Source organism: Syngnathus acus, chromosome 19 (genome assembly GCF_901709675.1).
Source record: "Syngnathus acus chromosome 19, fSynAcu1.2, whole genome shotgun sequence".
NCBI classification, from domain to species: Eukaryota; Metazoa; Chordata; class Actinopteri; order Syngnathiformes; family Syngnathidae; genus Syngnathus; species Syngnathus acus.
This window is the reverse complement of record NC_051103.1, coordinates 2639280-2653193: the sequence shown is the minus strand read 5'-3', so window position 1 is coordinate 2653193 and position 13914 is coordinate 2639280. Positions and strand designations below refer to the sequence as shown.

The following is a 13914-nucleotide window of genomic DNA, read 5'->3' as shown; positions in this document are numbered from 1 at the left end:
GGCTATATTCCCACCATCTGACATCCACATGGGGAAATTAGCTCGAGGTAGAGATGCTATCGGAGCGACTCTTCCTACCTTTTTGGTGCGCTAAACCTCTTTTGGGTGGCCGCTGCTTTGCATGCATGTCCGTGCGTGTATGTGTGTGCGTTTGAGTCGGCGCTGGTCGGAGAGCGCGTGTCACGACCCTTCCCGAGACTGTGTCTAAATCAGTGGTAATTAGCGGAGAGTTCACCGCGGGGTGCCTGCCAGTGGTCGACGCTGGAGGGAGTTATTGACTCCATGACCACGGTTACAACCCCTGCAAGGGGGAGGGTGGGGGGGCTGCCTGGTGTTTCTCCACTACTCATTTAGAACCACGAGACAGATTTTAGTGCTTTTTTATGCTTGTTTATATGTGGGGGGAAAAAAAGAACAGTTGTAAAAACCTGAGTTGAGGATTTATGGACCCCCAACGCAACGGGTGTTAATTGTCACGACGGGCCGAGAGGAAAAAAGCCGCCATGTTGGATGCGCGGTCGGAGAACATGTCTCATTAACCAGTCTTTCCAAATAAAACGAAATTTCCCCCAATTAATTTGTCCGACTTTTCTCAAAAGTGTTTGTGAGGCTTTCCTGCTAGTCTGCCTTCACCGAGCAACAACGTTACAAACATTAGCTGGCTCATGAAAACATTAGTTGTCTATCCTAAACATTCACAATTATCAGATTACAAGTTACGTAAATAGATTTTGCGCCTATCTGTTTTCCAAAGTGCGTGCATGTCTGAAGCACTTGAATTTCATTGCTGTTCGGCATTCACTCCCTTGCTAGATCACATTTTTTGGGGTGGATTGTATCTTTCTAGAAGTCATTAAAAAGTGCGTTAGAGCCTCTCGATAGTTCAGATTCTCAGCGATGTGGGGTCAGAAACGTAAAACCCTGAACGTAACTTGCTTTAGTTGACCGAGCGGATCTGCCGGGTCCAATTTGGCAGAAGTGCCGCCGTACAGCGGCAACGAGCCAACTCGCTCAAAGACGAGTCTATGCGCACAAATACGTCAACTCAGCTGTAGGAAGGGAACATTCCGAGGGAGCGTGAAGGTGACAAGAGTGGCAGTGGGTCGAGTGGGGTGGGGGTGGGGGGCTAACAAGTGGCCCCACTTCAGCTGGCCCTGTGCAATGTCTCCTGCAGCTTTGCCAAGAAAAGGGAGCCTTGGCAAGCGACGTCTTTTCCGAGCAACACCCCCACCGTCCTCGGCCCCCCCTTCTTCCCTCCATCAACGGACACACAGCCTGGGCTTGAGTAGGCCACAACCTCTGACCCCTCGCTGCTGGTCCCAAGCCCCCGCCCACTCCGCCGCGACCTGAAAACTCTCCCGCTATGAGGGGGCCTCCCGAGTAACTCAAGAGCCATTCCCAAGTGACAAATTGCTGGCGAGTTCCAGGATAACTCTCTGGTCTCCGCTGTCGCTCAACCCCTCAGACAACCCCCCACCTTGTAAGAACCACCCAGATTGTCCCCCCCGCCCCCTTTTCACCCCAATCAGCCCACCCTTCTCTCCCCCCTGAATGACTCAATTGTCTCTGATGAAGTGAAAGACAACGGAGTTCTCCAAATGATTGTACCGCGATGAACTCAACTCTTGCCGGGTCACATTTTTTCATCCCAGGCAAACAAAAACTTTTCGGTAGGGGGATTGCAGTTGGAATAATTCCAGGAATTCTTACAGGACTCCAAATTGAAGTGTTTTGTTATGACTTTACTTAAATATATTTTAGTGATGGACTACATCCCGTTTGACAAATACAAATTCGGAATATAGCAAACTCCTTTGAAACGACAACCTGCTAGCCATAGTCTTTGAATGTGTATCTATCTAAAAGAATGACAAGTCAAAGAAGTTCCAGCCGTTAAGGCCAAGTCCATGGAAAGAGACCAGGACTTTTCCAGACGTTTTCCATCAAGCTACCCATCAATCAAGTAGCCATCCGATATCTTGCATCACATGACGGCTGACGCAGAAGCCAAAGCGCAGCTTGTTGGTTGCGGGATTGCAACTTAAGGGCACCGGACGGATCAAACGAGCAGAATTTTAGATGTGGCACTCAAATTCAGCGGGGGACCGTTGGACAGGCTACGTTAAATTTGGGTGGTTGCACAAGAGGAGGGGTGGGGGGGGGTCATAAACAGACAAATAGCAGCTTGGGTTTGTTGTGTATCGCAGATCTCCAAGCCATCTGTCAGACGGGGCCCGCAAAACACGATTGTCCGGAAATTTGTGCACACCTGAAAGCCACATCTTTGGTCAAAGAGGACGAAAAGAAATATCGAGATGGCGCGGACAGCATGCAGATTACACCCAATCATTATAGAGCTTTATTAAAGTCTGACGAGATAAAGACGAGTTAGAGAAGCCCATTAAGCAAAAACAAAATCTGTGCGAGTAAACTACCCGGAGATTAACGGATTAACCCCGGCAGTTTGACTACAATCTGATCCAAGGCCGCCTTTTCACTTGATCTGTTTGCAGTGAGAGTCCGTCCTTAGTGGCAGGTGGAAGGCAAGACGCAAACAACAGTTGCTGAGGATGGAACACTTCATTTTGGGGGGCGACAGACAGAGGTCAGGGGAAGCTTAACTCTTCCTCTTTGAAATCCCGGCGCGCTTGAAAAACAATCGGTCAGATACAGATGTTTTGGCAGAACTCACTTGATGAACGGAGCAGGGCAGATTCAACACAAAACTAGCTACCGTTTGGACAACACGGGCAGCTTTGGTCTGGCTAATACACATTTTATGAGTAAATATTGGAGAGAAGGAGGGGGAAAAAAAATACACCCCACCTGCATTGATAGCCAGAGGCATTCCGCAAGCAGGAAAATAAAGGTGGAATACGGGAAGGCCCGGGGTAGGAATGGGTCCGCTGGGCCTATCCTTACTCCAAAGCCGGAGCCACTCGGGGGGGTTGAGGGGGGAGGGGTTCCGCTCGGGCCGCCGTGCCGGTCCAAAATGCACCAGCTCAGAGACTCTCTTCTTCCTTGCGGGAGGAGCTCGGCCTGACTCTTACAAATAAACATGTATTCCGACGGGGGATGCCCACGCGGCCTCTCCTGTCTCGGTACCAAACACAGACTTGACTTGCATCTTGAAACCAAGGCTTGCTTGTCAACGTACACTTGTAAAGTTGTTCAACCTCAACGCTCGACCTCACATATTCATTCACCGCTGCGGACGTTTACGTTTGTCGTCTGGAATCCGACTGTTGACTGCCACCGGCGTACAGAAATATCCGTTTGTGAAATGGATGGATGGCTGACCTTTCGACCCAATCTAGTGCTTTTAAAACTCCGTCAAGAAACACTTGACTTTCGGCCCATCCTGTCGTGAATGTTTGTCCTGCTGAGCTGGCGAGATAAATACAGTTTTGGCTCTTCTGCTGTTGACTTAACAGGTGCGGACAACTGTGCTAGACAAATACCGACCCGAGTCGCCAGTAAATGGTGAAGATTGCGTAACTGCTCGCCACTTTGTAAAGAAAAAAAAAAAGCCCACAGAATGCAAGCGATTGAAAACAATAACAACAAAATGGCGCCGGAGATCACTTCTGCTCGCCAGTGATTATTGCGACATGGTGAAAAAGATCTACTCAGAATTGTAAAAATAGTTGAACCGGATTTGACTGGCCGTGAATAAAGTCCATGACTCCACAAAGTGCAGGGTGTAATGATAATACGTGTGTGACTTGATTGCAATCTACCACCTTCTCAATTAGCCACAGAGGAATCAACAGTGTTGCATTTCTTCAAACTCTTTCCTCCTCCTTCCCTCATCCCGTGCGATTCGGAGGATCTTGGCTGCTCTATAAATAGCGACAGGGAGGATGGAGGGCTAGCAGGAGATGGCGAGGCTTCCATCAGCCTGACTAATGAACGGGCCTTGGCTGGCACCTTTAGCATCGGGCGACACTTTCCTTAAGCCGCTTCCTGCGCCAACAGAGCTGGCCTTTGTAGGTCTCGAAAATCACAAGGGTGTCAAAAACATTTCGGGCGTCATCCTAAATAACAAATGTTTTTCAAAATATTTTGGCACAAATAATTCACCAACATGGATGAAAGGTTTTTGGAATAATCGCAGGTGCTGATTAAAAGATTTGCCCGATTGTGCCACTTAACAAACCGCAATTGAAATATATTAGACAAACGAACCAACAATCGACAAACAAAAAACCAATAAGGCCAACAAACGAGGTTTTGAAAAATCCTGCTAGCTAACATAGACGTGACAATCTCTCTCAAAAAGTTGGCCAAACATAAAAAGAAACAATCATAATCATTATCACACTCAAGTCTTCTGTTCTTTTGGCTCGAGCGCGAGAGACATTTGCGGTCAAAAAGCAGGTCGTTCAAAAGGATCCCGTGACGATGAACGATCCCCGTCATCGTGTAATTGGCTATCAACCAGTGCTAACGCCACCAAAACTAGATTTACCGGTCCGCCTCCATCTTCCGGAGCCTGTCACACATGGATTCCAAGTGTCCCAAATACCGCTGCAGTTTAGTGACGTTGCCTGAATTTCAATAAAACCTTTTCTCGGTGTGATTTATCAATACCAATTGGTGTGGGTCCTTCTGCAGGCCTCTTTTTGGCAAGACCAGAAGGCAGGTTGGAAGGAGGTCAGGCAACCCTCACAGTTAAAAAGGTGAAGCGGCAACCGAGCTGAGCCGAGGGTGTGAACTGTGCAGCGCTGCCGGAGAATGTCGTTATTTGTTAGAGCGCTACGAGGAGAGCTGCCCTTGATGTTTTTTTCTGTGTGTTTTTTCTTTCTTTCCCTTTTTGTTCTGCGAGTTCGCTGTGAATTAGTTAAACGGCAGACGGGATATAAGGAAGCCGCTCCTCACCGGGGAGACAGTGTGTGCACTCTCAGGCTTCAACAAAGACTTCCGACTCGCCGGGAACGCCGCCGCGCTATCGCAACAATCCACCTACACATATTCATCAATCCCAAAGTATCACGCAGGAGGCACGGCGCACACACACAGGCAATTAATCCTCACAAAAGCAACCCAGCCAGATTTTTTTGGTCTCTTTGGCACCTGAAAGTGCACCTGGAAGCAGTCCAGCTCGGAATATTTATCACAAATGGCGGATCGCGACTCGAGTCCCAAAGACAGCTTCAAGTTATGGATTTATAAACACATAAGATTCCTTTTAGGATTTCATACGATAGTTGTGCGAGGCTAATGGACTCATGTAAATATTCTACCGCCCCCTCCCACTTTTGTATCTTCACGCCCTGCATTGCCAACTCTCCCCCCCCACACACACGCACCTGCCCCCTGGACAAAAATCCCACGCCGAAGATAACGTGTCAATAATGAGCTCAGGCCATCTATTGATCAGCTTAATTTTGCATCTATTAGCAAGGGAACAGTTCGCTCCGGGGGCGAGGGAAGCCGGGCGCTAACGCGCACCGACAGCCTGGATGGAGATCATTACATCTCACAAGTACGTATGCCGTGATTGACGTGAAGATAAGGCAGCAGAAGCTGGCTGGCGCACGCCTCCCCGCACAGCCAGCTAATGATACACCCAAACATGCACGTATGCTCACGTCTATCTAGAAAGCTGTAGCGGGGAAGAAGAAGAGCAGGCCACACTGTATTTTTTTTTTTTTGGCTAATTGGCAGTCAGACAAGGAAGCTTGAGAATAAAAGTGTGAGAGAGCAAGACAGTAAGAGAAAGCAAGAGCGGAAGAAACCAAGAGAGAGAAGCATTTAGTGGAGCACCTTGGCTGGTCTTAAGTCATTTAAATGCTGCAAAAGCAGAGCGGAGCCAGGCTACGACCTGGATTGCACACTCGCCTAAATGCTGCTCGTTGGGAACCACAAAAAAACCATTTCCGGCAGTTTGGGGCAATGTCTTTTCTATCGATGCACGGGGACTGACTAATTCCTGGTTGGTGGCAGATAACGGTCACAAATGGACAGAGGGTGCCATTTTGATTCTGGGGGTGGACCACTGGTGCAGTAGTCAGTCAAAGTCTTCCAAGTTAAACACGGGGAAGATGAATTCCCCGAATAAGAGTATGTTGCCCTTCCCCTCCTGCAGCAAGCCTCACTCACTCACGCTTGGCATTGATGCAACCGTCTGAAATATACACGAGGAGGCTGCACTTTCTAACCAGAAAGGTCAGACAGCAATACCTTTGTGTACTCTTGAAATTTAGGTGGGGAGGAGGTCTTGCAATCGCACAACCTCAACGCTATAGAGGTGAGGTCGAAGGTAATATAAAAAAAATAAATAAAAAAATAAAAATTGGCTGCAAACTGTGTTGGCTTTTTTTTTTTTGTCAGCTGAGAGATGCAGCAGAGGGATCGAGGGAGCGGCGTGGTGGTGGTAGGCTGGAGGAGGAGAGAGCGTGAGGGGGTGGGTTGGGAAGGTGGTGGGGAGGGAAAAGCCCTCAGCCAAGCCATCAAGTTGAACATTGAACTTCACAGTAGTAGCTGCCTTTCTGCACTGCGCCGTTTGATGTTACCTCCAAAGCAAGCGATCAAACGCTTGGAGTGTGTGGTGTGGGGAAGTCCCGAGCTCTTAGCCTGCAAGCTTGTGATATATGCAAAGAGAGAGAGTGTAAAAATATATAGTATAACAATAATAGTGATACAAGAAGGAAGAAATGTTGCTAAAGATGAGGTAAACAAGAAGAATTGGATGCGAGTGGCTTCTTGGTTACAACGTGCCAAAATGCGTTGACACGGCAACGGTCGAGTAAACGATTATCTTTTTTTTTTAATAATTTTTATAATTCACCTCCAGTGCTGCGAGACGTTAAAAAGCAGGACTACGGTAAACAAGCCTTGGTCTCAGTGGGGCAATAACACACACACACACACACACACACACACACACACACACACACACACACACACACACACACACACACACACACACACACGTGGACTCAGCTGGGCCGCAGTACTGCGAGAGGTGTGTGTTAGAACTGACACGAGGAGACAAAAACACACACACTCACACACACCCTTTCCCCAAGGCTGTGGGATTAAGAGGTCCAGCTGGCTGACAGCAAGCCCCTTCCTTCCCACGTATCCTGTCAGCCCGCTTCACCCCACCCCTGCAGAACCCCGGCCGGGTCTGTGTGCCAGTCAGCTGGGCCGACCGAGCGTGCCAGCGTGACACACCTGAATTTAGCCCGGATCGTCTCTGGCAAATATATTCCGACCTATCGGTTCGTGGCGCGGGATGTGTGAACGATTGCCGGACAATCTGAAAACAGGATCCTTAGGAACCATTCAAAACATTAAGGACGGTGTCGTCAACACGAGCGACTGGACACGTTCCCACGCTTGGACGGTGAGGTCATATCAAGCCTCCCTGCACTGGATTTATGAAGTCATGTTTCTTAAAAGCATGACACTGAATACTGATCTGGCTTGTGTTTGCCGCGTCTGCTATGTAATAGTCTTAAGAAAATGTGTACCGTACTGAACCGAACCAAACTGGACAAGAACCAAAGTATCCAAAATAACCAAGGGAACCAAGCATCCCACCCGGAACCTTTTTTTTTTTTTTTTCTGAAGCATTGTCATTTCAGTCTTGTGTTCATAAATATGGATCACAGAGTCAGAGGTTATAAGAACCAAACACATAAATTCTTCAACTTCCTTATTACCAAGCCCGGCATGAGTGACGGGCTTAATACAGGAAAGTTTCAGTGAAGACAAAACAAGAGCAGCACAAAGGTTGCGAGCACGACCACGGAATGCTAACGTCCGATTTGGAGCTGCCTTGCCTGAACGGCTCACTAATGAGAGCTGAAGAAAAAAAAAATCTATCTAGCTACCCTGATACTGTTGGTGGGGCGGATCACTATTGGGGGAAGGTGTGGTGTCGGAGAAGGGGGGGGGGACAGACAAGGTGTATGGAAAGAATACGAATGAGGGAGTGAGAAATGGGAAACGAGAGAGAGAAAAAATCACTATGATGACACGTAAGTGCAAAGAGCGATTAAGGATTTACTTTCAAAAGGACTCCCATTGATCTTTTTTTTGATAGACCTGCAATAAATCAAACTGGATTGACTCGCATGAGAACCGAGCCTAATCCTTTAGTCAGATCCGGGAGAACTCAGACCAAACCAGCTGTTAATTTAGGCTTTACAAGATAAAGAAGGAGAAATCCAACCTGATGTACCCTAGGGCTGAGGCTTACATCATCTCTGTAAAGCAATCAACTTATTGCCAGTTTGGAGAGGTAATCAGAGCACATACTGAGAGAGGGATGGCAGGGGAGGGATTTCCGGCTGCTGGAATTGGAGTATTGTCTTCTTCCAAGGCAGTTTGAAGGGTAGATGCCTGGCAGAGGCAAGTTGAGAAGAGCTATGCTGGGCAGATGTTTAGCTTGAATTGATGGGATGCTGATCTGATTTACACCTTGGGCGGCACGGTGGTATAGAGGTCAGGACGTCTGCCCCTGAGGTTTGGGGTTCAACTCTGTGCTTGGGTGAATTTTCTCAGGGTATTCCAGCATCATTGAAGACTATAAATAGAGACCAATCCTGGTCGTTTGTTAATAAGTGCGCTCCAATCGGCAGGCAACATGACCAAGGTGTGAGCCACCTCTCAGTTGGTAGACTCCAGCTCAAGGAAATGGATGGATGGTTGGATTTACACCTTCAATCATCTCTCAAGTTGGACCGAGGGGAGTGCTAACAGTAGCGCTCCGTTCCTGCAAGTTCCTTGGAGGTCAGTCAGGAGCTCATCGCCCTGTCCCCTATCAGTCGATGCCACCTCAATCGGGCCTGCCTGCCAGGAGGCGGCCGCACCATAACACAGCCGTAGCAATTAAAATGGTTATTTTAGTACGGCCGAGACAGAGGGATGTTGTTCCTCCCCAGAAGAACTGTGCGGAAGTATTGCAAGGCACAGACTGAACCATACTAATGTCTTTTACAGATCTGTTGTTTCTGTTGACGAAGGCAGGGGTGGAGGCTCCTCTTCTTCACTGCGTGTCACCGCGATGGCGGATGCAGGGGATAAGGCTTGAAAACTCCAAGCACAGCCGCCCCCCGCCGCGCTCACACTGACACAAAGACTCATTAGCTCACCATCTCCCCCCACCCCCCAGCACCCCCCTGTCTTTAATGTCCTGTTTACGCTGCAAAAACAACCAGATCAGGCCTGAAATCCAATAACGGAGCTTTGCAGGGTCCTTTACGCCGACCCCGCAGGAGTGCTGAGGAGAAGCAGGCCTTGTAGTCTCTGGATGCTGTCCAAAGCTCAGGAGTCCGTACAAAAACCACAGATAAAATAAGAGTTAAAACAGCAGTTGACGTCGAGGCTATCAACACGCCGCACGAACTGTCAATCTTCAGTCTCAACCTCGCCACCGTTCTTAGGCAGGGTGGAAAATCATCCAGTGTATCTATATCTCTGTATTTCTTCTCAAACTTTAAATCTGGTCATCTCCCCCAAGGTCACATTTAATTACACAGAGTATTAATCTCAACGGACAGATGGCAAGCAGGCCGCCTCGCAATTACTTTATGCCCAATTGAATCATTACTGGCGTGATTTGCTAAATCGCGGCACGCCGAAAAGCGAGGCGAGTACTGGATGGGTCCGCTGCAAGTGGGGTGAAAGGCAGCAGTGGGTGACAGGGGCAGGTGTGCCTCTTGTTTGGGACTGAGTTCGCAAACGAGTTGAGAATACAAGGGGATGACTGTGTGGGGAAATTTGGCACTGATCGCTGCGGTATTAAGAAAAATACACAAGCTGTATTTTTCTTGAAACTAAAACCAGAGCAGAAGGCTAATGTGGAAGCAGTCGGCTCCAGGCGGCCCATGCGAGGAAACCACACGGCAAGACCGCTTCCAAACATGAAGAAAATATTGTCTCCACAACGTATGCCAAGAAAAGTTGGATTTTCTGTGGTAACGGGGGTCTATTTTATGACAACCATTTGTCATTGGGGAGCAATCCCAGTGGGCTGCACTCCTTCCAGCTCCAAACCCCAGAGTGGAAGCGATCCCATGGCAGCATCCACCCATGCTGATGCCTCAATCATCATTTGGAAGCAATTAGAGGTTGACTTTTTCCGGCGTCTCTGACCGCATCTCGTCACCTCACCGAGGAGCCAACAAAGGAGACTCTCATCGACGGTTTTGTCATTTTGTTGTCGCTCCAAAGCCAGAAGGGGGGGGGGGTCGGGGGGGCTCTTTCTGCCTTATCTGTGCTGACTGGCCAAAAATACATTCAGAATTCCCTGCATGTTCTCCAGGTGACGTTTTGAAATTTTCCCTATAATCCCTACTTGAGACACTGAAAATGATCTCTTGAATACCTTCACAACTGAGCTGCATAGTGTGAAACTAAATCCAGCGGTAGTGAAAAACATTTGTCCAACTGGCGACCAAAGTAGGACTGGCATCCCGCCACTAACTGGGAACAGTTGTGTAAAGACGACTGGTCCGCCGATGTAAAACGATCCGCTGGAGCGTATAGAAAACTTCCACAAGTTCTCCCTTTTCCCAGTCAGGGCAGGGAATTCCTCTTGCTGTCTGTAGACAGCAGAAACAGTTGTTCTCCCTGGAGATTGGGCAAGCACTTTGGGCGGGAGCTAGCAGCCGAATCGGGGGATATGATGACATATGCACATGCAAAGTTACAGCGCAAGATTTTCACACTCCCCAGGATGAGGTGGAGTGCCCCGAAGAGACTTCCTGTGGCAGCCCATAGACCGTTACGCTGCAGTTTCGCTCCATTGCTAATGTGTTCCATGTTTGTGTTGCCGTCATGCAAAATTTCTGCTCAAAGAACGCAGTGTTGTTCAGGGCATAATATAAAGTTCGGGTCTAAAGGTCAGATAACCGAGCTGCTAGTATTAATTCAAACAGAATCACCGTCTCACCTACATGGATATTTGGACGGTAATCTGACTCTTTCGTTTTTGGCACATAACAAATAGTTCAAATGAGCATCAGCGAGACGCTTTGTAAATTCCCACAGGGCAGTTGATCGGGTTGCGTGACAAGGTATTGAAAAATGTTTGAAATGTTTTATTGTAGCTCAAGAATGTCAACAGAATATCCAGTGATAAAGGAATTCAAATTTCCCAAGGAAATTGACAAACGAAGCAAAACTTACTGCCACTGTCATAGTTTTGCATGCAAACTACAACACGGCATAAAAATCGACTCAGTCTGGTTTTGGATCCTACCGACCGTATTTGGGACTAAGATTGTGACCAAAAGATGTTCACTGGATGAGAAAGGTGCATTCAGCTCGTTTCAGCCACCGCAATTCAACGAGTCTCCTTCCCGGTCAAGAGGGGAATTCAAGCTGAGGCCTCTGACCCGAACTTGACCCCGAGCCATAAGTCATTCCTCCAGCTGCCGAGGCCCAGCACCGGCACCTGTCTCGGATAAGCCTCGGCGTTCACACCCGGCCCGGCCGCATTTCTGTCAGGTGACAAATGCTAACACGCGCACTCTGCGTCCAAACCTGACAAGAGCCACTTCAGAACGATGTGAACCACTTATGCGGCGGCATCGTAGCCAGAGAGGGCTTTGTCGCATGTCTGATAGTCAGACGCTGGCTTAAACCACGCTTCCCTCAACTGCGCTAACCGCCGTCTTTGCATAGCGCTCAGCTCTAGCGAGTGTCGAGTGAGTCTACTCTGGCGAAACAATAGCAGACGAAGCAAATTTCCACCATCAGCGTATCGTTGACGAGTGAGACAACCTTTCCGATCGGACGATAAACGTAGCGTCAGCATCGCTCAGTACGCTGGGGAAGGAGGAATGCAACGTTCCCTGACATCAACATCACCACAAGAGCAATTTTCTCATGGCAGTGCTTTATCTTGAGATGCGATCTGGTGACAGAAAAATCTTTGTCTGGGGTTGGACACACGGGGTAGGCTAGAGACGACGGCACCTGATTGAGCGCGGTAAATGGGGCTTGGATTCACTCAGGCGTGCGCCGGACCGCCGCCGCGTCTCCCCACCTCATTGGCCATGCAATCCCGCACGGTGCACACACTGCATCTTTTGTGACTTCCGTGTCCAAGCTTCATTTGTTTTGTCCACCAAGTAAATTTCGAGCAACTCGCGTTCCGTAATCTCTACGCGGCCGCCACGTCCGTCCGCGCCGGTGATCCGCCACACACACTTCTCGGCCAGCCTGACTAATGTGCCCTGACACTCGTACATCACCCCACAAATTGGCCAAATGAATTAAGCGCGGATCCTGCTGAGCTTTACGGGCTTTAAATGGATTTCCTCCACTCCAGGTCTACCCAATAATTGCATTTATCCATCTTGTTGAAGCCAGGTTTACACACTCGCAAAAGATCATGCCAATCCCCTGGAAACATTTTCCGCTCTGGCGGCCAGCGCGCGAGACATTTGTCATCGGATCATAACGGCTAATTCAAACAACAATTAGCTTGACGATTGGGCCGTATGTCAATGTCGGGGTCCTTGTCGGACAACGCGTCGTCTCTTCATCTGTCTCTAAACACGCAGCCTTTCTAGCGCAGTCCAGAAAGTGCATGCCTCCGTTCAGCCAAACATCCAGACAGAGCGCTAGGCAGGCATTGAGCACTTGTTCAGTCAGGGTCATCTCAACACTTGGGAATGTTTGAACAGAAGTGCATTAGACACTAGAGGGGGGAGGAAGGCGGAGGGCAAAGGACAATTCAACTGTGTAAACATGCAGCTACTTCCTTCCCTGCGCTACGCTCCTGAGGCAAGCCACTGTTCAAACAGCGTCCATGGCATTCTTGTGCAGCTGCTGCCTGGGCCGTGCCAGACAGGGGGGGGGGGTGAGGCCAACGAAAGCGAGCCAGCGAGGTATGACCCGGCCAGTCTTCTCCTCCACATTTTGTCACGAAGCGGACGACTTATCTTTATTGATATTCCAAATATGACCAAGTGCGACGGGCAATAAAGATAGAAAGGGCTGTAAAAAGTGAAGATAAGGAGCCTGCAGGTTCTAAAGGGCACTGCAACGTGCATCGCATGACACACAGGCCATCGCGACACGGGGATGCCAACTTCTAATCTCAACTTTCATTATGAGGGCGGCGGTTTCTGATTCATAGGCAGTATCGGAAGACAACCTTTGGATTGCGTGCCGATAGATTTGGACCTAAAATACCTTCCTATCGGAGACGTTGATTTTATGATGTTAAGCCACTTAAGCGGAACGGCTCACATTTGTGTGTCCAGACTCGGAACACTGCGTTATTTCAGAGTTTGTCCTGAGCGGATAGCATCAGCAACGATACATTTTGCGGTGTTCGTTTTGGACCTCGACAGGGGTTGATCCGCTTATGTGGCTTCCAAACTAAACCAAAAAAATTCTGTGTCCCACTCCCTCAGATAGGAAAAGAAATTGCCACTTGGGAACCTGCTGAAGTCAAACTTTTGTTTCCAGACGCGTCATTACGGAAGATATAGCCCAAGGTGCGGAAACTCAAAGATCTGCGGTGTTTTTCTTTATTTTTTTTAATTTTATTTTTACACGGGAGAGCCAATATATCCGTCATCGTTTGGGCTCGTCATGGCTCGTCTCGGGCCTGCAGCGAGACAAACGACGGAAACGCGGTGAAAGCCGCACGCCGCCGCGTCCGACTGGTCATTACTCCAATCAAACAAGTCATTTCAGGGTGACTAGATTGCATGGTCTTCCGCCTCAAAAGTGCCAAACCACCTGGCGGCCTACTCCGCTCTCCCCGTCAATCATTCAGTCCGTCCGTCCGTCCCTATTGGCTGGATGGCGGTGGTCGCTTGAGCCCTCCAGGGAAGGAGGACAATTGACAATTCACTTGATGCTGCGAGTCAATTTGCTCAATTTTGGAATTGACCTCCGCCTGATGGGTGATGCAATTTGTCCAAATGAATAAAGTGA

At 48.8% G+C, this 13914-nt stretch overlaps 1 protein-coding gene across 35 annotated transcripts in view; it reads right to left on the bottom strand.

The window, feature by feature from the left end:
• The window catches only part of tcf7l2 (transcription factor 7 like 2), a 59182-nt gene that overhangs the window by 39097 nt on the left and 6171 nt on the right, over nt 1–13914 (bottom strand). The window lies entirely within an intron of this gene.